At 37.4% G+C, this 27020-nt stretch overlaps 1 long non-coding RNA gene across 1 annotated transcript; it reads right to left on the bottom strand.

The window, feature by feature from the left end:
* On the bottom strand, window positions 1-27020 carry LOC118233259. The gene is made up of 3 exons (XR_004766502.1): window positions 26866-27020; window positions 8017-8163; window positions 1-2501 (listed from the first exon to the last, which is right to left on the bottom strand). It is a non-coding gene; the product is annotated as an uncharacterized LOC118233259 (long non-coding RNA).

The raw sequence follows: 27020 nt of genomic DNA on the forward strand, positions 1-27020 counted from the left end.
TGGTTAATTGGTCTCATCTATTTTTGCATGAAAATATACACCCTTTCAGCTTTAAGAACAGCACTTCAGATCACGGAATAAATCATTCAGAAAAAAGTTTCAAATGTCCATATGTAATGTACTTATATTACATTCACTTTCGGTATATCCAGTACTTGCATCTTCGTGGCTGCTTTGTCAATGTAAATACTATACTCCAAAATGTGTCCACTTGTATTCAAGCTAAAGATGTTAGCTAAGTTAGGTGTTATTTTCAACTCAAACCAACAAGTGTCCACTTAGAACATGGCTGGCATGTCTGACCACGCAATGCTGTCTTTACTACAGTAGTGTATTGTTAATTTGTAACATTTGTATGACCAGTGTATCTGGAAATAGTTGAAATATATAAATAGCATTTTGAAATACAGATATTTAAATACTCATGTATCAAATAGAAACTGTAAACATCATTAATAAATTCAGTGGAAGTGATCATGTCTTTACCTCCCTTTGGTTAACTGAGAAATGTTAAAAGGAACAATATAGGAAAAAAGTGGATTTCCACTGATTCACTTTTCACTTATGGCTTTTGAATTGTTATTTGTCTATGTTATACTAACCACAAACCCCTTTAACTTAATTATTTTAATTATTTCACCAACTGTTGAGTAGAGAAGCCAGGAATATATTGTTTTTGCCATCTCTTAATTATCTGGCGTCACGCTTGGGAGCTTACTCCAGCTGTATTTTCTGTCAGTCAAACTATGACAATCAGAATACGACAGTAATATAAATTCCAACTGTTAGATTTGTCACAGAATTGAATGATTCCAAGGCTGTCATATTGGGCAACTGGCGAGTGAGGAAAATGTTTGAATGATTTTATGATGTTTTCTCAAATGATAGATGTTTGTTTACAGAAAGATTTCACATGGAACACTGGCACAGCATTTGGTAAATGGGTTCTGAGTGTGGCAGTACTTTGATGTCTACAGTACAGTCAAAATTTATAGCTTTATTAACATTGTAAAGATAAATTATATGTATAATATGACATTTATGATATTGTACTAGAACATAAAACACTGAACACAGCAGATACTGTTACACTGTCTCTTATTTAGAAGGTTTCTGCTTATCATCTTAGAATTATGGGAATCAATAACTTTTTTTTTCAAGTCTAGTTAGCCAGGTGTTGGATCACCCCCTTTGATCCCAAAGACCTTTATTTGCCACAAACCAGTGTTGTAGTCCAGACCATCTCAAACAAGTCATATTTCAGACCAAAGATGTTTGGGACTGTTGCTAGGCAAAAACCAAAACAATCTGACTTGAAATAGTTTTGAAACTTAAGCTATGTTCACATTTTGCATGCAGCTGTCAATCAGATATCAAAGCCAGTAGATTTAAAAACAGCATACCAACCATTTACAGCAACACCTGAATATAAGATGGAACACTTCTCTAGCTGATATGAAACTATTTAGCTGCTGAAAATGTAGTTTGCAGTATTTTAATATGAATTTTTCAATATACAAACTACATCATAGATTTTATTGCCGTGTTCTTGCCATTTTGCCTATATTCACCCATTTCCATATTTTCAGTTCCTTTTTCTACCAGAGCACTGGTAAAATATAGCCTCCCACAAATCTAACCCCTTATGTGTCTTACCTGATATATTCATATAAATGTGATTATGTGTACTCATTTAATAAACAGCTTTAACCCCTTTGTGCAGATGCCAAAGCTGGACAATCCTCACCCATAATGTTCTATTCAAGGCTTTATAACTCCACATGTAAGCATCACAGAGACTTGGAAAATGAATCAAGACACCATTTGCAATACTTAGATTATATTCATAATATTCATAAATAAAGTGCCACAAATGCAATTATCATGGTGAAAATGCAAAAGTGAAGTTGTTCTCCTTCAGATAAGTGATGTACTGAGAGATCACTGTTATAAAACAGGTAAAACTATACATGTCCTGTATCATAAACTCATTGACCACAAGTGTCCAAATCTGAGGGTGATATACGGAACTACTAATATCAGACATCTATTCTAAAATATCAAGAATGGATGGTTGCTCCACAATTAAGGTGCTCTTTAGGTGCAGTCATGAGTCCTAGCATCTCCCATGGAGGTCAGTTGATCCAATTGTTGTCCTAGAGACTGGTTTAGGGTGGCCTTCAAGGAATGGTGAAAACTGCATGTGGTAAGCTGCGGTGTGGTGGAGTGAGATAGATTCTGGGCGACTGAAATCCAGAGCCCAGAAGCCCATGATCGGAGGAGAGGTCGTAGGGGACACTAAACCAGACAACCCAGGTGCCGATGGACGTGTGGGCCCCGTCGGTCATAGGCATGCTACACAGGTCCTGACCCAATCATAAATGTCCGTCTTCATTCTACGCCAGATGAACTTCGCTGGGACTAGACACGGTGAGGGCTTCCTGCCCGGGTGTCAAACGCTTTCCGTCTCCAACTGTGGGATACCACCAGGTGCAGCTGTGCTGTAAAGCAAGGTAAGGCAAGTTTATTTATATAGCACATTGCATATCCAGTGAGAATTCAAGGTGCTGTACAAAGAACATAAAGCAGATAACCTTTTATTTAAAAAAATAAAAGATAAGAAGATACAATGAAAATAAAAATAAGATAAAAATAGGAATAAAAATAAATTATTCAAATTTAACTAAGTATATACACCATCTTACAGAATAAATATGTAGTATATATAGTATAGTATGTCTTCTATTTTCTAGCAGTTTGTTCCCACAATTTGGTGCATAATATTTCAAGAAGATTCACCAAATTTTGTTTTTATTCTACAAACATTTAGCAGACCAGTTCCGCTCTGCTTAGAAGATCTATTTGGTATGGAGGTTTCATTTCTCAAGAGCATGTCAGAGATATATTTTGGGACTATACAGGGATTTAAACTCAAGTAGCAGAATTTTAAAATCTGTTCTCTAACAGCTGAGAACTGGGGTAATAAGCTCTAGTTTTACTGTCTTAGTTAAAGCTCTGGCAGCTGCATTCTGAATTAGTTATAGTGAGCTCAGTGTTTTTTCAGGGTGTCTTGAAAAAAGACCATTGCAATAGTCTAATCCACTGGAAATAAAAGCATGCGTGAGTTTTTGGCATGAAACTGTAATTTTTTAACTCTGTAGCACTTTGAGATTTATTTCTAATGAAAAGTGCATTACAAATTAAGTGTATTATTATTTCTTATTATTAACACTTTGCTATATTTTTGAGATGATAGAATGCTGATTTTGTAATGGACTAGATGTGACTGTTAGAATTTAGGCCTGAATTTATAACACCCAGGCTCCTGGCTTGTCTTCAGAGAGAGGGAGTCAAGGTGGGCGCTAACTCACTGCCTCACTTCCTTGGCACCAAGAACAGTTACTTCAGTTTTTTATCTTTATTTAATCCCAGGACATTCTGGCACATCCAATCATTAATATGTGTTATGCATTGAATCAGTGATTCTTTGGCATTATTGTCACTTGGCGACTGCATCGTTGTGGTTGGAGATGTTATCATTTCATATGATTTGGCCTAGCGGGAACATGTAAAGATTGAACAAAAGAGGGCCATGGACTGATCCCTGGGCAATGCCACATGTGAAGCTAGTTCATTCGGACACAAAGTTAGCAAGGGAGGTAAAATTAGGTTCTATATTTAAGATATGTGTTGAACCAATTTAGCCCTGGGCCAGATAATCCAATCCAAGTTTTCAAGTCTGTCTAACAGTATTGTATGATCAACTGTGTTGAAAGCTGCACTGAGATCTAATAATGCAAGGATCAAAATTTTTCTAGATTCTGTGTGTTCATACAAAGATCATTTAAAACTATAATAAGAGCCATTTTAGTGCTGTGATGGAGTCAAAGTCCTGATTGAAAATGGTCATAATGACCATTTGAAATTAGATATTTACTAAGTTGGTAGAAGACCATTTTTGGCTGGACCGCAACAGCGGGGCCAGCCCTACAAACGCGAATGTCTGTGACTGACTGATTGAGTGACTGAGTGAGTGATGACGTTACACCATTGGACGGCCGGAGAGGTCAGCCATATACTAGGTTTTGACCTGGTCCCGTTTAAAGGATCTTGCCAATGAATGGGAAATTTTGGATTACTAATTACAGAAGTATCTCAGTCGTTCTTTTTAAGAGAGGCTTAATAACAGGAGTTTTTTGTGTATTTGGGAAAATGCCATACAGGAGGGAGCTATTAAGAATTTACAGTAGCTCCATCTCCAGGCCGATAAAAACATTTTTAAAAGGCTCATAGGCAGAGCAACAAGGTAGCAGGCAGACAGCTTGAGCTGTTTCAGTTTCCTCAAGTATTTTCTTATTGATGGCAGTAAAATTAGTTATTTTTACAAAGTGATGGTGATGACATTTTTATTTGACATGGGAGTGTTAATGGCTTGTCTAATGCTATGATTTTCTCATTTATTTTAGCTGTTGGTTAGACAGGGGTCACAGAATCTTGACTAAAGATCCAAAGGCTGGTACATACACCATGGTGTTTGAGCAGTGTACTTGTGTCTCAGAGCTCCCCTGCTATGTTTCTGTACGGCAATGACTATGGTACCAGAAGGACTGTTAAGGAGAATCTCCCCAAATGCTTCTTTTGCTTCCCTTAAATACAGTCCTAAGCAAGCATGTAGGCTATATTATTTGTACAGTCTACATACAGCTGGATATTTTACTGAAGCAATTCAGGTTGAGTACCTTGTTCAAGAGTTTCTCAACTAGGAGTTGCACCTGCAGCATTTTAGTTACAAGACCAATGCAAACATTATACTACACTCTTGTCCCACAATATTATTACCAAATCATGTGCCTACGGGGCCTCCTCATATGGGGTGGTCACTTACCCTACAAATAACAAAGTTCCTGAGTTTTCAAATTATTTTGATTTCATAGCTTTTTTTCAAAAGGGGGTCGTACAGAGTGAATAATAATAATGGAAGGACACCAAGATTATGCCTTATGGTGTTATTTCTATTTCCAACCATAATGCATTCTGCAAAAATTGACAGTATAAAGTGACAAAGTATTCTATCTTGTTATGTCTGATCATGAGGACACAGACATTTCTTATCAGTTTTCAATCAAATTAAGCTAATGAACGAATAGTTTAGCTAATTATATCGGTTGTAGGACTTGGAATTTTTTTCAAAACGTATTTTATGTTTGTAAGGCTTTAATGTCCAGTTGTGTTTTCCTAATTTTTTTATGTGAAAACAACATTTCATATCCATTATGCAGTGATATTTTTATAAATATACTTAAAATTTAGCTGCTCTGATTTTGCACATGTTGAGTAATAAACTGCTTATAAATCTAGAATGAATCTCTTAACTCATAAAAAATAAATGGAAATTGAATTAATTAACTTATGGCAGTTCTTATTCTATATTCTGTTCACTTTTCCACAACTGCTGTGGAAAGAAACGATACAAGTGACATTTCTTTAATGTTACATAAATAATCAGTGAAAAGGACTATACATTTTTGGTTTCAAGTGCGGCAATTGTTTCCTTGATTTATTTTAATGTTCCATTTTAACAAGGTACTTTGTGTTGTGACTGACAAACTCAATGTTAAGTTCTAAAAATATAAAAACTGAACTTTTAGCACACAATTTTGTGACTTTGATCAATGGAGCAGAAAAATGTTTCCATTGACTTAAACCTTTGTGGGAGGCATTGAATGAGAAAGCATATGATTTCCCAGTGTTGGCTTGGAAAGCACAGCAGGATGGAAGATCTCCCTGCTGAGAAGACTTTGTAGCCCTAGCACAGCGCCTCACACCAAATGTCACAGCTACATAGGTCAAACCAGACCAGTTTGAAACTTTTAATATTTTTATTTAGGTGTGTGTGCATATTTATAATTTTACCACAACTGCACTAAAGGCATGACTTTGTTCACATTATAATTATTATTGTAGAACATAGGTTATACATAGATATGCGTTATGACATAGATTCGGATTGATTTTGCATTTTGGAAAACGTTTCTGTGGGAAAACAGGATCAAATGTTGGTTAAAACTGATTGTCAGAAACATGGGAATATCAGACATTTAAAGCCACAGTGGAGCACATATGGAATAGAACTGGTGTACCCATTCAGAGTGTGAAATGTTTCATAAAAAAGCATCTGTACATAACCTTTTATTAAAGGATAATCTACTTCTTTGAGTTTATACGTCAGACAAGTAGAAATGAATGTTGAACTACAGGTATTTAATAATTTTAGTTGCAGCCCTTGATATAGATGATATAGAACTTAAAGTGGAGGTTTTTTTTACCTATGGAGGTAGCATGAATGGGGGCATAAGTTATCTGACAAAATTTTGTTTCTTATGCTTTATGCTTGATTGAAATGACATCTTAAATGTAATAGAATCACTGAACCATATTCACATTCCAATGTACTAAATTATTTTACTCAGAAATACTTTTTCATGTCAGCTTCATCTATATGATTGAACAGCTTCTCCTACTGAAAACTTAACTGCACCTCTCTCAGCAGGAGAGGCCTGTTGGTAAAGAAAAGCTATCTTTTCTTATGGCAAATGCACGTGTCCACCCACATGCATTTAAACAGGGGCAAAGAACAAACACACTATTCACAGCGTTCTCTAAAGAATGGGGACAATGGAGGCCCTTTTAGATAGCTGCTCCTGTACATCCTACATGAGTCTCTACTTTAAAGTGTAGGCATTTGTGATATTGTGCATGGCTAGATTTTCTGAATAGTGGTTATTTACCGGGTGGAGTGGGTTCTGTCACCAGCTACCACCAAGTGGGGTACCACAATTCTCTGATTGTGCATAGCAGCACTAAAGCCAAATAAAAACAGTAGGGAGGCACATTGAAGTTGAGCAGCCCATACTTCCTACATCACACCGCTTCACTCAAAAATTAGAATTCACCTCATACCTCGTAAAAATCTGATTTCACATTGTACCGCTCAAAAATTTCAAAATTAATTTTGGAAAGTGTCGAGTAAAAATGTATTTACAATCCACTTTCAACATTACAGAAAGTAATGACAAAAATAACAAAATAATAAAAAAACAAGAAAAAGAGATTAGGACAGGAAGAAAGGGGGTGGGGAAATCACATAAGGTCGAGGGCAGGTTAGGGTACAGAGGCAAGGTATGAGATATTGAACAAAAGATGGCGAGCAAGAGTAACACAACTGCAGGGGAAAACATGAAAACCACCCTAGCTTACGGGCATTACAAGTTAATTATCACCAGTGAAAATTGTCCTGCAGCAGTTGCTGGTGTACAACCGGGTGTCATCCTGACTGACTGAAACCCTCCCATCCTTGAATAATGCTACAGCTAATTGTCTATCACCATATGGAGTTTCTGGTCAAAGTTGCCCCTAGGCATGGTCTGGATTCAATGCCACACCATGCAGCCCATCCATGCACTAGAACAGTACCCAGTTAAAAAGGTTTTTAATCTAGATTTGAAGGCTGAGTCTGATGTGCAGACATGGACTGGCAAACTAGTCCATAATGAAGAGACCATTAGACTGCAGTTTGGTACTTGAGGTCAGTCCTGACTGAAGTGGCTAGTAGACAGCATTCTGTTCTAAGTCTGTAAGCTACTATAGTGCACTATACAGCACTATAGTATTTAGAAGTATTTTCACAAGGAATAACTTGGCCCAATATTGAGGTCTTAAAGGTCTTAACTTAACTTTAAGTCACTAACCGCATTTGGTACGGCACCTGAATACAGGGGTGAATTCATGATGTTCAGCAAAGGAGCGCATCGCCTTGCCCATCCTGAGCTGCATATTTACACACATTTCTTCGTTAGGACTTTCTATGCTGGCAGGTTTTTTAATACCTTAGGCTATAATCTTCCCAACCACTGTTTATTTGCTTTGATTGATTCCCCCTTACTTGTCTATTTCCATTTAGATTATCTTTAACTGGAGACACTGGGCCAGCCAGTGGACGATGGGCTCATTTCTTACCTCCACAGTTTTTTTTCTCTCACAGTGTTGTTTTTCTTCCCAATGGGAAGTTTTACATCATTTGCTGGTTCTTTGGGGGTTCAGGGTTGGTTGTTGTAATTTTTTCCTATTTCCTGTTTTCTGCAAAGTGTGATTGCAACAGCGTCTCTGTAAAAAGCACAGTACAAATAAAATTGAATTTACTGGATTTAGAAGTTCCATGAGCTGGAAGTAACTCTTAGTCTACATTGATGGGAATTGTTGTTTGGTCAGAAGACCCAGACTTGCACATGCAAATCACACAGCAATCAACCACAGCTGGGTTGCAGGATACAATAACTGTATATATTTTGTTTAAGAATTCACCATGTCATAATCGGCACTGAAACAGAAACTGGGTCAATAGGCATAGCCTCTGGTCCTTGTAAGTAGATAAAAGTTTGAGACCACTTAACTGATAACTGGCTGGGGTTTGGACAAATTAGCATAGTGGCAACTCCTACTGAGAATGAACTAATCATCCTTGTGATCTCCTTTCACTCTTACTGTGCTTACATCTCTTCCAGAGGTTAAATGAGAAATATAATTGAATTTATACTATGATTTGACAAATAATGTTTATGTAAAAAGTGTGATTTGTGTTTATTTTAATGCGTATGACTTGCAAATATAAATTTGACTGGCAGGCAGTTTGCAGTAAGGCCAGCTTATACAGTATCCTCCAAAGGTATGGGCACAGTTGCGTGAAATGTGTTACTTTTGCTATAAACTTGTCTCATATTCATCAAAAGATGAATATGAGACAAAAGTACAGATCATCAGGTTTTATTGAATGGTATTTCTATGCTAAAATGTTTTACCATTTTGCAAAAACAGCTGTTTTTCCCATGGCGCGCAGGAACTGGCCTGTGGGCTATGCGTGGCAAATTGTGATCACTCACTCACGGACGACCTTTGAGGGAGGTTTGGTGGGACGCATGCGCAGGTGGTGCTTCTTTCAGTAGGACGCATGCGCAGGTGGTATGGCACGACAAGCACAGCTTTATCGCCTAACGTTACTTTAGCTAACCCTAACATGTTCACGTTTCGCCTACTTTAGCTAACCTACTTAGCGCGTACGGTTCACCTACTTTAGTTAACCTAGTTAGCGGGTACGGAAGCTATTCTGCACGCATGAGTAGGAGCTAAGGACACACAGCTACAACCACCGATACAGATGTATGGACACACAGAGGACAACAAATAATGTTACAGGGGTGAGGACGTGCCATAGCTAGCTAGCTATATAGTCCGGAGGGCAAAATGGAGCTTTAGAATGTCGCCAGCAGTGTATGCGCTGAGCTCAACAACACATTTCTCATAGAAAAGGTAGTTTATAGCCTTTTTTTAGTTAATTACAGTGGTGGTAGAAGTGACAAGAAGTAAGTGGTACTGTGCTGTTGGCCTTTATTTATTGCCGTACAAGGTTAATGTAAAGTAGCTAGCACAATCTGACAGCACTAACCCATAAAAATGTACTGTGTATGATACTTGCTCAATCGAACGGTAAATGTGAAAAACATTTGATTACAGTCAGCGGCACCGAAATTTCCTGTCACACCCTCAACAAATGGCAAAACTCCCAGTAGAATATTGAAATAAATCTTTTAAAATTATATGTTTTCTGAAATGTTATCGATTCCGCTTGGCCACAGTGCGTGAAACTAGGCGATCTGAGCGTATGGTTTCTATGTAAATTACGTCAAAAGGAAGCTACCTAAACTTCACAGCAGTCATTGCCGTTATCATGATTGTAGCATGAAGTGTCTATTTTCAAAATCCATTTAAACCATTCACAAATGATCTGGGACTTTGAAGTTATAAGGCGGGATGTATCAAGTCTCCAGTGAAAATATTGACCTGGCTATATCAGTCAGAATTCTGAGAACCAACTGCCATATATGAACGTGTAAAATCAACCAAAAAAATATAGTTTGCCAAGTTGCGCCATGGGTCTGGATGGTTTCGTGCTTGTTATCCCCCCATTTTCAGCTGTGCAAAAGTAAGTTAATAGATAAACTTAAAAATAAATCAAAGCAATAAACTCTTATATTTAGATGTGTATCCCTCAAATTAAATAATTGCATCAATTCTATGACCCATTGACATCACCAATCGTTTGGTAGCTTCTTTGGAACTAGCTTTCCTGGCCTTCAATGAAGCAGCTTTCAGTTGATCTTTTTCTGGAGGGTTTCTGTCTTCAGTCTCTTCAGCAAGTGAAATGCATGCCCAGATGAATTTAAATCAGATGACTAACTTTGCCAGTCAAAAATTTTCCGCTTTTTCCCAGTGATGAATGCTTTGGTTGCATATGCAGTGTGTTTAGGTTTCATTGCTTTGCTGCAGGGTGAAGCGTCAGCCAATGAGGTTGGAGGAATTTCTTTGTACATAGCCAGACAAAATCTGTCTGTACACTTTAAAATTCATCCTACTGATGCCATCCTCAGTTACTCTTAAGTTTCCTTTGTTATCATCTGGAGTCGTATTCCTTGGCTGACCTGTACAGTTTTTATTTCTGGGTCCACCAGTGGTTTCTTTCTTTTTGACAACTTTCCAAACTGCTGTGCTTGATATACCCAGTTTCTTTTCCGTCCTCTCAGCTTACGGATTAGTTGTTTTTCGACGATAGTAGTAACTCTGGTCTTCAAGATGGTGTATACCAGAGCTGCCCAACCCTGTTTCTGGAGATCTACCGTCCTGTAGGTTTTCACTCCTACCCTAACAGAGCACACTGCATTCAACAGCTAGAGATCACAATTAGCTGCTAATTAATACAACCATGTATGCCAAATTAGGGTTGAAATGAAAACCTACAGGATGGTAGATTTCCAGGGACAGGGTTGGCCAGCCCTAGTGTATGCCTCTGACTCCAAATATAGTCTCCACAAATTAAAACAAAGTCTAAAACCAAGACTAGGTACTCACTGCTCTTTTATGTGTGAACAACCCATGCAAAAGGAAACTCCTGAGCAACAGTTAGTCGGGGGGGATTCAACTACTTCCATAAAATGGTAAAACATATGCATATGTAAATACCATGAAATAAAAGCTGATTGTCCTTATTTTGGTACGTATTCACCTATGATCTCAAATCCAAATGCCTTAAGTATAAAGCAAAAATAACTAATTTCACTCTGCTGTTCCCATCATTTTGGAGGGCACTATAGTTAAGAAACTGAGTGAAAGAGAGATAGGGGTACTTGGTAACTTATTAAATTATACAGTGACCATGGTCATTTGTTTAATCAGTTACTTTAGCCCTGTACAAAAGATAGATGGGTGACTGGAAATAGTAAGATATTTAGGATTTATAGTATATTCTTCTGAAATCAAATAGCTGATGTAGCAACTGTATTTCAAAAATAAGTCTTAGGCCACACTGCAGGGCACCTTTGGACACCCATTTTCTTACCAGTATTGCACTTGGATTACAGTAATGGAGCTTAAAACATAAAGAATATTTCTTCTTCAAACCATTCATTAGTGAAACGTGACTATGTACAGTCTGTCACATGGTGACTTATGCAGCAGCACATTCACTTTATGGAATCACGGGTCAGTGAAGTATTATCTGTGTGAAGTCTTTCACAGGTATGTCTGGAAGGACAACCACACAATCTGCAGACATTAGGCTTTTAAAACAAAGAGAAGGGATAACACACGCAACCTGTCCCTCTTGTATTGATTTTAACCATGAGTTGGTTAAAATACAACCTTCACCATTGTGTCAACACCAAAACACATCGTTCAACTTGTCTATTAGGTAGTGTGCCCTTTCTAAGCACCAACTGTTTTCAAGGGCAGCACAGTAACCACTGTTTTGTTTCTCATAAGAAATCAATCATTTGAATCAAAAATATGATACAAATATTTCTTGCACAATTTGAATAGCATCCCTTCTGGTTTAGATATTTTATTTGACATGTTTAATAATATATGCCTTCATCCATACCCAATCCTGATTATTTAAGTTAACTTCACTTCCCACTCTCTGATAAGCAAATAAAAGCACTTTTTTTCCAGGTGCCGTTAAATAGTGCGCTTCTTTCAAAGCTTATTCAGCCCTTGTCGGGGAGAGATTCTGTAAATATGTTGACCATACAGAGACATAGAACTGCAGCGCAGTGCAAGAGGAATGTGACTGCAGCTGACACAACACACTGAAGTGCCAGAGTATAAGTGGCACTGATTAATCATGCTATACAATAGAAGATTAAAGTCCACTTCATACAGAAGAGCTAACAATGCCCATCCTGTAGTACCCCCTGTTGCGGATATTTACAGATTTGTATTAAAATTAGAATCTTATCTCCCTCACACCAGGCAGTGGTCAATTCACATGCATGCATGTTGACGTTGTCATTTTGGAAGATATAAATGGTTCTTGGATTTTTGGAAAGGAAAATAAGAGCAAATTCAGTGCAAGGATTTGTATGTTATATTGTCAGACATTTATAGTTATGATACTGTCAGAAGGCTAATGCTGGAGTTCAGCTACCTGATTTATCCAGCTGCTATCTGACAGATCCAGCCACTATCTGACTGATCCAAGAGCTTACTCAATGATCCAGCCATAGAGGAGGCAGAAAATAAATGTTTCAACTCATTGATCTAAAGCACTTTCGTTGATTTCACTAACCAGAATAATCTCAATAATGGGGTTCTTGCTGTTATTACATCACAAATGGGGAAATATCTAATGGTTTTCCATCAGGAAATGTTACTACTACTAAGCATAACTACTAAGTGGATTTTAAAAACTTTCAAAAGAAATTATTTCCCATAGAATGCTTGGCCAGTGATATATTTCAAATTTGGCATCAGCTATTAATGGGCATGAAAGTAAATAATTTCTTCAGGAAATATCTGTAAAATTAAGGACTATACAGGTGTTATTTTAATAATTGATTAATTAATCACCTCATGTTAGTCACCCAGCTCCTTGCAAAAAAATTGGGCTTGCATTTTTCAGCCTTTAATTAGGCTTGCATTTTCCAGCCATTTTAAATGGCATCAATTGTTGGTGTTGGTACAAAAGAAAAGGAAATTGTTAGACCATTGTCATGAACTATCAAAAAAGCAATCATCATCACTTTCGAAAGTTGTTTCAGTAAAAAGTACAAGGGCCTCGTTCTTTGTAATGGTGAATTATGCTGACCAAAGTAACAGTATGTCTCTTTGACATTGGCTAGATTTGTTTGTTTGTAGGATAAATTCATTGAGAGTTGGGCAGAGACTTTATTGGATTTGGCCTTTTCGTAGGATATGTTTATGATGCTGAAAAAAGACAATTACCAGTGCTATCCATTAAACCGGAATTTTCAGCAGGAACGTTCTGCTACTTGTTTGCAGGCTACAATGGTTCTGATTATGAAAAGTAGGTTACGATTGATCCAGGACCATGATCGCCATGTTGATCCAGTGTAGATTTGCTAACGTTGAGCCAGGATAATCATTGCCATGTTGATCCTGTTGATCCAGGACCATCATCACCACCATATATATATATATATATATATATATATATATATATATATATAGAGAGAGAGAGAGAGAGAGAGAGCTATGGTGCACATAGTAGCATACCTCTTTGGAAACTGGGGTGTTTTGGAGGGAATTTTGAAAAGGCTGAGAAGCCTGAAGTTGTTCAGCACACACTGACATCAGTGGGCAATTATTGGTGAATAGAAATGTTGTTCCAGGAGCAACAAGGGATGTTGAGCCTGGAACATGTCCTACTTAAATAAAGAATACGAAAACACAACTGCATGCTCTTTTTTGTGACAGCAAATTTGATTTAGCTGGATTCCATCCTGCTCTCACAATTTCAAAGATACTTCCCCTAAAGGGAAGATATGCCTCTCAGACTTACAAAAAGGGGGTGCTCGAAGCGCAGTAAGTGCAAAAATGAATAGGATTAAATGGGGGGCTTCCAAAATTAAATTTTAAGGTATCCTGGGCCATATTTTCTCTCATTTTCATTAGAGAATCGACCTGCCATTGAGCTGGTGTATTCTTCTGTTTATGGTAGTCTTTAACACATTCTCATCCTGTAGAGTGTTCTTGATTGGTTCGACAGTTATTCGACAGTTGACTATTCTTCAGTCATCCACTACAGTGGTATTCTGTGGTCATTTGCTAAAATCAAACAGTTGATTTTGACACACCCAGTGTTTTGACTATGTGTTTGATCGAATTATTCAGATTTTTCAACCTCATGATGACCTGCTTTACTGTCATTGACACTAATTTGGCCCTCATGCTGAGAGACAACAGCAACAGACTCCAAATGCAAATTCTGCACCTACAATCAACTATAGACTATGCACTTTGCACTTTAACCTTATATTCATTGTTTTATTTCAAATCCAACATACTCGAATACAGAGCCAAAACAACAAAACTTGTGTCACTGTGCCAATACTTTAGCATTTTACTGTATCTTCACAGGCCTCTGTAGCTCCAGACCTATGGAGCTGAGAGGTAAGTACACGAGCACTGCTATATTTCCTCTGTTGGTGGCTGGAAAGTGTCTTTCCAGTGAGAATTCCAGGGTTGGCCAATTTGCTGTGAATTTGGAGGGGTGGGCTGTGTCCAGTGGTGGCGCCCACAACATAAGGCATGGGCGGCTCCAATTAAATGGGAGTGAGAACCCCGTCCAAGTTAGTGCATGCAGGCAAAAAGACTGACAGCCCAATAAAAGAAGTTTTACAATGAAAACCAGTGCTGTTGGCCTGCCTCACATGGCGGTAAAGGTGGCTTCACAGCCACCTGGCAGGAGTGGGAGAGTGATCCTGCATGGGCGTGAGGGGGCTGCAACATGGTGCTGTGAACCTTTAGTCCCAGCAGGGTGGATGGGAGTGTGCACACTGCACAGCACCTGTAGGAGCTGTCCATCAATTCATTTAGCCAAATAAATGTTTTGGTATAATGATTAAATAAATTTCCTCTCTGATAAATCACTAATTATCATTGTGTCAACAATACGCTAATAAGCCTCCACTTTCACTGCTGTGGCAAAGTCAAGCTGTTTGCCTTTGCAAAATACTTACCAGGCAGTAGTAACAAACTAAAAAAACATGTGTTAAATGTCAAACTGGACAGTCATTACAAAACAGCTTTTGAGAAAAATGTTTACACAAAAGCCCAAAATTAAATAACTAATTAATAATAGTAAATATTTTGTCTATATAATTGCAACTGCCCTTAACTAATTTTGCATATTCTGTTTGGTAAGTGTATCAGGTCTCTATAAAATAAAAAACAATGTTTATGTTTCAGCGAAAAAGTTAAATAATATTAGAAAATGAATAAATGGACTACCTTAATCACAGACAGATTCATTGGGGCTAAGCTCTTTTTAATCTTTCTATTTGCAAGCTATTGACTTTTTCATAATTAGGGATTTCACTAATGAGCTTAACCGACATGACTCAGATAGATAACTGGGAGGCATAATTCCTTCTGTCAATATGGAAGCTCTCTGACACAATATCTAATGCACAGAAGCTAACAAATTAATCTGCTAGATTACATTCTTATCTTATTGAAATATCCAAACAGTCCACAAAGACAATACATCTGTGTCATGAACAGCAGAATCTTTTCTGAATAAAAGCTTTTTTATTTTCTTATTTTATTTGTTTTTCTGATTCAGTAGGCCTAAAATAAGTACAGGTTTAAAATAGGAAATATTTGATTTTCTTTTTTTGTGTGAAATTCTTTGGGAAATAATATTGGTTTACTAGTTGTCATTATCTGCAGAGTGCCTTTCTGACTTCTCTGATTTGTTTCAATAAACTATTGTTTGGTTTTATCGGTCTGCCAACTTAGCATACTTTTATTTTAGTTTTCAGTGTCTAATGTGTGCTACCTTTTCACACTGGTTTTTGGGTTTTATCACTGCATCATCTGAGCCACTTGGTCACCAGAGGACAGAGTGGACAGCGGCAATGACCTCTACAATGTCCAGCAAGACCCAGACTAAATGATGAGAATTCCGGTTGCAGATTACCTTTGACACATTTTCATTGAAACAATGCAGATAAGGCTGTTGCCAGTTCTGGGTTTGACTCGTGGAAAGAGTTTGCAAACATTGTTGTCACAAAGTGGATGATGTCAAACCTGTTGGTCCACAATGTGAACTTAAACTCAGAGGTCAGAATTTTAGAAAAGAATATCTGAAATTTAGACAGTGACACTACTATCCAATACAGAATATCAACAGGAATCAGTTAACCATTTAAGCAAGGTTTGTTCGTGACAAATGATGTGTTGGAAATTGCTACATTTTATCTTTTTATTTTAAAACTAATATACAAATATTGTGTATTTCAATACATTGTTTTATTTTTGTTAGTGCTTATAATTTCATTGTCACTGTTCAAATAGACTGAAAGTTTGAAAAGTATGAACCAAAATGAGAAATAACATATTTTCTTTTTTAAAATATAAGTATTGCCATGTAAAACTAATTTGAAAGAAATTTTAAAATTTATTTTTACATGGAAAGCAGTTAAAACTACAAAGTCTGTGTGCAAACAAAAGAATCATTTTTAAAAGTGCTGGAACGTACAAGCATAATAAATTGTGGTTTGTGTCGGTGAATACGTCTGGCCCATATGCTGCAGTACAAAGCTACATGAATGAGGCATTTACAAACTCAGGCCCACTGCACTAAACAGAAAAAAATCTTTATTCATGGTAACTTATCAGTCTCAATTAATCAAGCTGAACAATGGAAATTGTGATGTGTTCAAGTGACCTGAAAGCTCTGGGTCATCACCAGGGCAGCACTATGCTCACAATTCCTCTCTTCTTAAAGCACATTATTTTATTCATTTTTATGATTTGTTATTACATTAATTTGCTTCTGCTTTTAAACAAATCACAAAATGCACAAGAAATACATGGAACTTTGCAATGGTGCTTCTCAAAATGTCCTGACAATGAACACAGACTGGCCTCTGATCCGCATGTTTTCTGCACTGCTATGTGAATACTATTATTGGCACTGAAAAGGGGCAGCCGCTGGTTTGATTCAGTTACACGGTTTAGTTAAGTTCCCCCTCCCACTGCCTTGAGGTCTATGGAGGATCTGTGACCTGTTTAGAATCGGTCGGGAAAATGTCATGTTGCCCCTCCCACAGGGAGGATCTGTATTCATGTGATTGGTAAAAAAAATGATTGGGGATGGTTAAGTCAGTGCTTTTGAATTGCATGTTATAGTACTTAACCTAAATGCACATTGTTGTCCAGAAAACATGGAAATGTTGTCTTAAAATGACATTACCTGTGAAATGTTGCCATTATTTAAGATCAACTCTTCTTTTGCTATGATTTAAAGATGTATCTATCAATATAGAAAAGCCTACTATATATATATATATATATATATATATATAGTAGGCTTTTCTATACTGAAGACAATATTGAAAATATATATTATTTATTCTTAAGTGCAAAAATATTGTAACAGTGACACAATTTTTGTTGTTTTGGCTCTGTCCTCCTCACAGTGGATTTGAAATAAAATAATGAAAACAATGAATAAAGTGCAGACTGTCACTTTTAAGGTATTGACATCTATATTGGGTGATCCACACAGGAATTACTGCCCTTTTTATACATAGTCCTCCACCCTCCCTCCCCATGTTACGGAAGCAAAAAGTAACCGAGCAAATTAAGATAATCTGAAATATAGTCATTATATTTAGTACTTGGTTGCAAAGAATTTGCATTCTATGACTGCGACACATCTATATCACCAGATGCTAGGTATCATCCCTGGTGATGCTCTGACAGGCCGGTACTGCAGCCATCTTCAGTTCCTGTTTTTGCTTTCAGCCTTGTCAGTAAGTGAAATCCATGTTCTGTTGGATTCAGGCCTGGTGATTGACTTGGCCAGTCAAGAACATTCCACATTTTCCATGAAAAACGTCTTGGTTGCTTTGCCAGTATGTTTGGGCATTTTGAGACATTTGGTTAGATCTGAGCAGAAAAAATGCTTGTCTTCACTTCAGAATTCATCCTGCTGCCATCCACTGCCATGTATGAAGACAAGTGAGCCAGTTCCAGTGGGGGGGAGGGGGGTTCCTTGAATCATGAGCAGTTTCTTTCTTCACACTTTTGTCTTTCTATCACTTTGTACAGGTTAATACTAATCTTATATGTCCATAAGACCTTTCAGAACAGATTTCAGATTTTTTTATTAACTTTTTTTCTGGCCATTCTGTTCTTCAGGCTTACCAGTGGTTTCCATCTTCTGGTGAACCCTTTGAGGTTATACTGATGGTAGCCTTCTCTTCGTGGTTGTCTTTGACACATCTATGCCTACATCCTGGAGTGTGTTCTTGATCTGTTCAGCAGCTGAAAAGGGGTATTTCTTTGCAATTGAAAGTGTTCTTTGGTCATCCACTACAGTGGTCTACCAGATTGTTTGCTATTGCTGAACTCAAAAGTGCATTCTTGCCTCCTAACAGTTTATCAACGTTTGGAATTTTACACATCCAAAGTTCTGGCTATGTCTCTGATTTATTTAAAATTTTCAGACTCATGATGGCCTGCTTGGCATTGACTACATTGGCAACAGCAAAAGACTCCAAATGCACAATTCCACACCTAGAATCAACTCTAGACTTGTTGTTAGCTTTCTTGCGTATGAATTTATGATGCAAAAAATCCACAGCTGGCCAAGAAACAGCTGCGCGGCCAATTGTCGAATTACTTTTGCTACCCAAAAATGGGCACACTGTGTATAAAATGGGCTGTAATGCCTACACATATCACCCGATATGGATGGAATCACCCTCAAATTAAATCTGCCTGTCTGCACTTTAACCACATATTCATTGTTTTATTTCAGATCCAGTATTCAAATTTCAAATATCATGTATTTCTCTATTCATAAACCTGTTGTTCTCAGTAACATTATTAAATAACAATGGTATTTTTGAAAATATTGTCACTGTAATAACCTTTTGTCAGACACTTGTATTATGTAAAAAAAAAAAAGAAATACTTCCAACTTTTTTCTGCCAGGTCTCAGGAGGATATATCATTTTACCTTTTATGCCTTACGGTTTGAGTTTCCTGGCATAAAATATATAAGGAGTGACGATTTAGAGTGGTAGTGTCTAGTTGAGGACCTGTGTAGTGTAGTAGAACAGTTTTAATTGGGTGGGCAATAAGGAAGAGGAGGGGATGTTGTGAAGAACAGCTGGGTGTGTGTTGAAACAAATGTTAATTTTATTTAGTAATAATAATAATAATAATAATGTTTCGTTCTGTTTATGTTAAATGCATTTCACTTTTCATATTAGCTGAACTACCTTAACAGCTTTCTGAAAAGTTAAGTAAATACTTCAGTTACTTATTTCTCTTTTAACTGTAGCCTACATTATCACCACGCCAGTGATCACTGTAATGTAGTTTTCTCAAGGTAAAAAAATAAAAAATAACGGCGTTTGGAACATTGTGATAAACGTAAAATTATATTGCAATTGTTTTTTATGTGAATGAGCTTGAGTGTGATATGGTGGATTGAGGCCCTAAATGTAGAATGCTGCGAAGCGCCGTGTGGACATGACGAACAGTGTGCATTCTTCTGCTACAAAGTAGTGTTCCGAGAATGTTATTTAGCTTTCCGCATGCCTCGTACTTCACAAAACAGAGGAATTCAAGGCTTTGGATGTGCTTTCAATGGCTATGTGGCTTTACTTTCAATGACTGTTTAGATCACTAATTCATGTGGGCTTTTGCATTTTCTTCCAGTGAAACAGAACGGTTCAAAACATGCATAAGAACTACAAAGGCAAAGCCATCTGGTTCTCCCTTCTCAAGACAGTGTGATCTATCTGCCTAGTGCACTCCGCATGTGTTTACCTTTCGCTCTTGCTGTTGGAATGTCATCTATTTACTTTCAGTTGCATTCATAATGTTAATCCTTGCTTCATTCCCCTTGATCGTTCACCTCCCGCTTAATTAATGTTATAATTGTTGTAATTGCTGGTCTTACAGTTTCTTTTAGACACGCAACTCATAATACAACATTGATGCACAGCAGCAAATGTTCATTTTTATATAATTTAGTTCACATTATTTCTGAGGCTGAGGTCACACTGGTTTAGCTTGACACAGACCTTATGATCTAGACCAACCGACAAGCTTATAATCAATTACCAATTTCAACCCGGAATTCATGTCCTACGACATACGTGATTTTTATTCAGATACTTTTTAGCATGTCATTGGCCTTTCTATTGGGATCATGTGCATGAATCCGTACTTATTTTTTTGTTGTTATGATTGTACGCTTCTTATAAATTTTGCTTGTGTTGAGAAAGTCACTGTGGTCGGTAGGCTAGCCCGTTGTCATAGAAACTTCCTTCAGGTGTCTGATAGGTTGTATGTTACTGTCTCTCCAATCTTTGGAGGATTTTGACCGGGACTGCGTGCTTCTTCTTTCACTGTTTTCTCCTCCCCAGTTTGTAAAACAAGAAAGAAGGAAATTTTAAACTCCGAAATTAATTAGTTTCATTTGTAGTTAGATAAATGGCCATTGCTGGTATTCTGGATTCCAGCAGAGTTTCGCCATAGTGGGTTAATCAGACTAAGTGCTGGATACCATCCCAGCACTGGCTTCGAGCCATTTCACCAGGCTTGCAGCTCTACCAGAAAGTATTTCCCTTACTCTTTCTTGCATAATTTTGTATGCAAAAGGGCTAAATTATTGACCAACTTTTTGGAAACTATTGAGCAAAATTGGTAATGCACATTGTTTATTACACTGCTATATTAACTAAATCAAAATGTAGTTGTATAACTTAATTATAAGTTGCTATATGATTTTGTGTGGTTTTTTATGTTATATATTGTATTTAAGTGTCATCTCGACTTTAAAATAATTGTCCTATCACGCTGTATTCATTTAGTATGTTTTCTCATGACACAATTTGGATTTTTGTTAAATGATGTTCTTAGTGATTTGAACAATTGTCGGTGTAAGAGTGTTTTACAATGAATCATTGGCCACGGTGGCATATTACGATAATAGGTTTTCAATGCACGGCTCTTTCCAGATAAGAAAGTTATTTACCCAAAGTGGAGTTTATCTCCTATAACGAAAATTCTTTACTACATTGTCGGCAGCATTTGTCTTGCAAATACATCCCTGCTGAGAAATGATTATAATAGAAACAGAGATGTATAAGGCAGCAGTGAAGTTCATGCCGGTTTCATAGATTTTCTATTCAGGATATTAAAGCGACCCCTGATGAAAAATGATGCATGCTTTTACACTTCAGAAACCTGGCAACTGAAAAAAACCTTTTTAAACTCTGCCTCCAGAACAATGGGTGTAGACACATCTAGCGAGTTTGCAACGAGTTCTGTGTCCCAAGCACATTACGGGCATCATGGAAACATATTGTATCGAAATAGTTTGGAGGAGAATAGAGAGTGAAAGAGAATAGGTCGCTTTGATCAGCGCCCTGGGGTCTCGACTCCCGAGTGCGCACAGACTGACTGCGAGGCGTTATTCACTTCCAGCTAGACACACTTACAACACCATTCAAAGAAATTAGCATATTTGTAATTTATCACATTTTTTGTTTAACTTTTTTCTGCAAGGTGAAAAAGTAGACTGAATTAAACAAATCAATCATCAAAGTGGATCGCAATTCACAGTGTTCTGAGACTAAATGGGAAACGCTCGTTTATAAAACCCGTAAATGTTTCATTTAAAACATTCTACAAACGTGGAACAAACTTGATTCCACCACTTCACCAGGTTTTTAAGTTGAGGAGTTCGTTTTGCCCATGGGAATTGTTTAACGAATTATTTCCTTGGAATAAAAATTCATTTTCTCAGAATTTTACATTCATGTGAATTATTTAAAGTTGACTCATTTGTCATCTTGTGATTACGTCTTGAAGGAAAATATATTTGTTTGATTCGATTAAGAAATTGCTCAGTCAATAAAGGATTGTAATATTTCATGTGGGGCACGCAAAAGCTGGGCACAATGCTTCTCACATTAAACGTAATATTCTTTCTTTTTTCAGTGCAACAAAGATCATAGCAAGACGTCTTTATGGCTAATTCAGTCAAAGGAACCTCTCTGATTCCCCCGCAGAAAGGTCAGTGTCGTTGTGTTTGGTCCACCGAGGGGGTGTTTTCACAGAGAAGGCTAAGCCAGCTGTCTCTGTCATACCCGAACGATTGGGAAAACGCACACTGTGCATGGCTATTAGGCCGATTCTATACCTGAAAATATACTGATTCATAAATAGACTACTGTAAAGACGAAATGGATATCAACTCAGGCGCGGTCGAAAAAGGCATGGACATAATTTGACTGTAGAAATGTATTTGGCCAAACTGCGTCAAATGAAAAACTTTTACATTATTCAGCTGAAAGTCATACATTGCGTCTGATACTGAATCGTTTTAACACCGAAAAACGCAGTCAACCATATAATTAGTATTGGGCTACTAGATCTTCTTAGGAAGAAAAACGTTAGGCTACCTGTTGAATTCACGTGCCATTTGGAATTTGATGTATTTCTGGTGTTTATATCCTGTTTGGATATGTTTATTTAGGTTATATTTAAATTTTCAAATAGGCCTAGATTTAACATGGGCAATTATATGGCATATGTCAAGTGATTTAAACATTCTAAGCACTTTCACGTTAAAGCTTTGAGATAATTACATATATTTAATTCAGTTTTCTCCCGAAACTTCACGGCTGTGAGCCTACCACTTCTCACTGTAATTTGATGGTTTAATGTGGGAAATGTTTCCCGTTAAAAACAGAAAATTGAAATACTGTAAAAATGCTAATTAATCCGCCGAAAGCTTTGTATTTTATTGCAGCCTGTTGGAAAACGATTAAAAGCATATAACAGAGTAAAAAATTTTATTAATAATTTCTCAATGGATAAGACTAGAGAAGGTCTAAAATTTGGATACATTGCAGCTCTTGGCGTCTCGGTGTCTGGGATTTTTTAACTCCCAGTTATATGAAACATCTGACCGCGACGTGCGCGCAAACCCTGGTAATTCTGTTTGATTCTCCGTTTATGCCTGGGTAGTTCCATGCGCAAAAATAGACACAGATTGGAGAACTCTCATTTAACTCTCTTATTTCTCAGTAAGCTTGGAAGTGCAGTTAATGGAATTACTACGAAGCTGTTCCATCGATAGAAAGGGTCTGATTTTCAGTAACATTTTATGCCCTTCTAATCAAGGATAACTCTAAAAAGTTTAATCTTGCACGCATGCGCGTATTTATGCACTGGTTACCCTAGATCAAGTTTGGCAAACTTTCGAGAAGTTAAATAACTTGTGATGTGAACTGTTGCCGTCTCAGGGGCTTTTTCAATACAGAGAGCTGGCGCTTTGGCACCATATGCTCAATGAATACAGCCGTAGAAGCTTAATAAAGGTAAAACGTTGTCTTTTACGTGGTCTTTTAAAAGTTGGAAAGGGTCCTTTATTTGATTTAGATGGAGTACTTGCGCACAAACCAAAGCGCGCTTTGGCTTTGACTCTCCCTTTTCTTTAGGAAGCGTAGCGGCCACCACGTCGCGTGTTTCATTACAGCATAAGCTTTTCATCACTCGGCTTTGTTCTGAATGAAAGTAATGCTGTGAATTAAAGAAATGACAATATTTTCTATCAGTTTGAAGGTCCGAGAGAAGGGCTCTTGAGCTTGGCAAAAATCAGGCAAATCATTCATCATGTCACCCCGCACCTGTGGTCTTGGCATTCAAAGTATACAAACCTATTCTTATTAACCTTAATTATTCAAAAACTACACAATGGTTGAAATAGAGCAGGTTGAAGTCTGTTTATTGCTCGTAAATGTTTTTCTGAAGATCTCCCAAAGCTCTTTGTTAGGTCGCGCTGAGTCTGCCCTCTTTCTTTCAGACGAGAGTCGCCTTGGACTCTTCCATTTTCAATCGTAACATCTGCTTAATCGTGCGGATCAAAATATGGAGACACAGAACATATGATGTAATGGATGATTTGTTAAATCCTGGTAATGAGTTATTAAGAAGCGAAAACAATAGGCGGAGCGGTAAGAGCCTTATGGTAGCAGAGTCACTGCATCAAACGCCTGACGTCTCCTTTCTGGCTAAATGGAACTAAGGTCTGAACGCCAGGTGATAGGAAGGAAATCAATGTCCTTAGAAGCCAAGGCTAAGACTTTTTTTCTGTGTGAAAAATTAGAGGACATAAATTTAATTGGATGATCGGGGTACAGCAATAGGCTCGGGTCTAATTGCCTGTAGATTTAGCCAGGGGGACAAAACATTTTGGACTGTTTGCGAGCTCGTATTGGCGCTTTCAGCTCCAGTCTATCATTGAAAACGTGTTTTATTATAACAAATGCCATGCTTTACAGTTCCCATATTGTATAAAGACAATGGTTAATGGTACATTAAAGACAAGAAAACCATGCCAACACGTCTTGGAGACATTGTAAAGGCCTCTCTCTTTGCTTGTTTTAAGCAGCTGCAGTCCAGGACCCAGAAGCACAAAAAGAACAAGTTTGAAATACCAGGTGCATCCTAGAGAACCATGTTACAGCCTAAAACATGACCATCGCAATAAAGATATCACCGTGATTATCTGGCACCTCCCTGCCATGGAAAAACAGAAGCGCCCGAGCAGCCTGTTATCTGGCAACCAGACAGTTCCATGTGTCTCGCTGCTAACCACACTACCCTTCAACCAAATTCGAACACCTGTTGACCAGACCTCACATCCGTTCCTGGGAATCGCTTTGTTTGTTTTTTTCCAAATATGTAATATTGTTGTAGATATTAGAGCATTTGTCGCCCGGTCTCGCGCTGCACAATGCTTGGTTTGAGGCATTTACCCACGAGGTTTACCGGAGAGAATCAACTGGTGTTTTGTCATCCTCACAGCTGGTCCTTGATTCCCGGATAGAGATACATTAATGAAACTGTGATGAGTTGGTGGATTTACAGACTCACTCTCCATATTTTTGAGCGCGATAATCCCAATATCATCAGATTTAAGGCTTATGAGATTCTTGTTCGGCGTCGTTCCCAGTACTCAACATACGCTCAGTGCGCATTACAAAATAATGCTCACACACTGTTCCATTGAAGTATTATTGTATTATCCAAATGTTAATATAATGTATGCTTTACTGACCATATTTATCTAATAGTCATTTTATGTAATAGCATATGGGTTATTTTAGGCGTCCTTGTACATTACGTTAAGTCATGTATGTATGTATGTATGTTTGTATGCACTTATAGTATGAGCAGCCGTAGTAGGCTAATAGTGTGTTATATTTAGTATTTATTGTATAGGTCGCCCAAATCATTACTAAAAATATGAAATTGCGAAATTTGGAAATAAATACGCGCAATCTATTTCCAAATGCGGCATAAGGTGCATAAAGTATTTTAGAATATGAGGACATTTTAATCAAGGCATCTGTGCAAAAGATCCGTTAGATGTTATTTGAACTATTATTTTGATTTAAATGATTTGGTTTTCTTTGTGTTTGTACAGAATTTGTATTATCCTCACAATAAGGTCTGCGGGGCGTGCTAATCATATATTTGTAGGTTGCAATAGCCATCTAAATTCCCAGTGTTAACAACAGAGTTATAGCCTATATGAATTCGTATCGGGAGTACGATATCAGAGATAATTTTGACACTTTTACACTATACATATGGCCTTATATACAGCAAATGTATTTACCTATACTTGTTTTACAAATATTAAATAAAATATAAATTCTATTAGGATTAGGAGCACATTGCTGAAGAAGCTAAGGTTAATTCATTATTTTCAATTTTCTCTCACACCTGTACTAACCAGAATCTGGTCGCAGAAGTCAAATTCCTTAGCGTATAGTGCAACAGGTAGTCCAAGGTATTATTATTTTTTAACTAAACTAATCCAAGCTAGAGCAGCATAATGAGCCCGCAGTGTTTCCGTAATACTGTGTACTGGCACTGGTTTAAATGCTGAACAGTGAGAGAGTGAGAATAAAACCTGTCAGCCTCTAAATGTTTGGCTTTAAAGACTTGCCAAGTCAATGCAGCAGAGTGACAAGATAGAGCCGCTGGCATTTCTCTTCACAGGCCTTTCTTTCCGCTTGAGCGGCAGCGGACCAAAGGATGTTTTGGAGTATTGTGCCATACAAGCACACAAAAACATCGCCTCTCAATAGCAATAGGTGCCAATAAACAGTGATTGGAGTGTTGTTTTTGCCCTTCACCACTTCACCAAATCAAATTGAAATGTTGCCCCCAACAAAACAGATGAAGCCAGTACAAGACTATTCGGCCTTTTATTAAGTTAAAGTCTGACTTGCAAACAGTTGACTTTCTAATGAATGTAATGAGATTACATGGTTCCCGTTTCGTGCCTACAATGCGGATTGCTGTACGTTCAATGGAGTGCTTAGCGTAACTGTACGACTGTTCTACGGCAGTTTTTTTTTTTCTTTTTTTTAAAGTTGTATTGGGAATATGAAAAATATAGAATGCACAATGAAGAATAAATAAATTTTCAGCTGGAAAATAAAATGTTAAATGTTTACATGGTTGTATGCATTATAAGAACATAGCAAAAACTACAGTCGTAAGAGCAACAACAACAACAACAATAATAATAATATTAATAATAATAGTAATAATAATGAATTGACAAAAATATATATCCATATTATTTGTACTAGTACCCTGCCCAATGGTTATTCTATAGCTAAATTAAGCATTTTAAAAAAAATGTTAAACAATTTAATACGTTTGATTAAAATGTAATTATACCTTCATCTTTGACTTCTGTTGATAATCCGCTCCTGAGATTACCCTCCACAAATATGCTTCCTGGGTTCCACTGTGCACGTGCACATACGGACATGGGCATCTGTTCAGCTTGGGCTAGCTCTTAATAAGCACCAAAGCTGACGTATCAGCAGCGC

Source organism: Anguilla anguilla, chromosome 8 (genome assembly GCF_013347855.1).
Source record: "Anguilla anguilla isolate fAngAng1 chromosome 8, fAngAng1.pri, whole genome shotgun sequence".
NCBI lineage: Eukaryota > Metazoa > Chordata > Actinopteri > Anguilliformes > Anguillidae > Anguilla > Anguilla anguilla.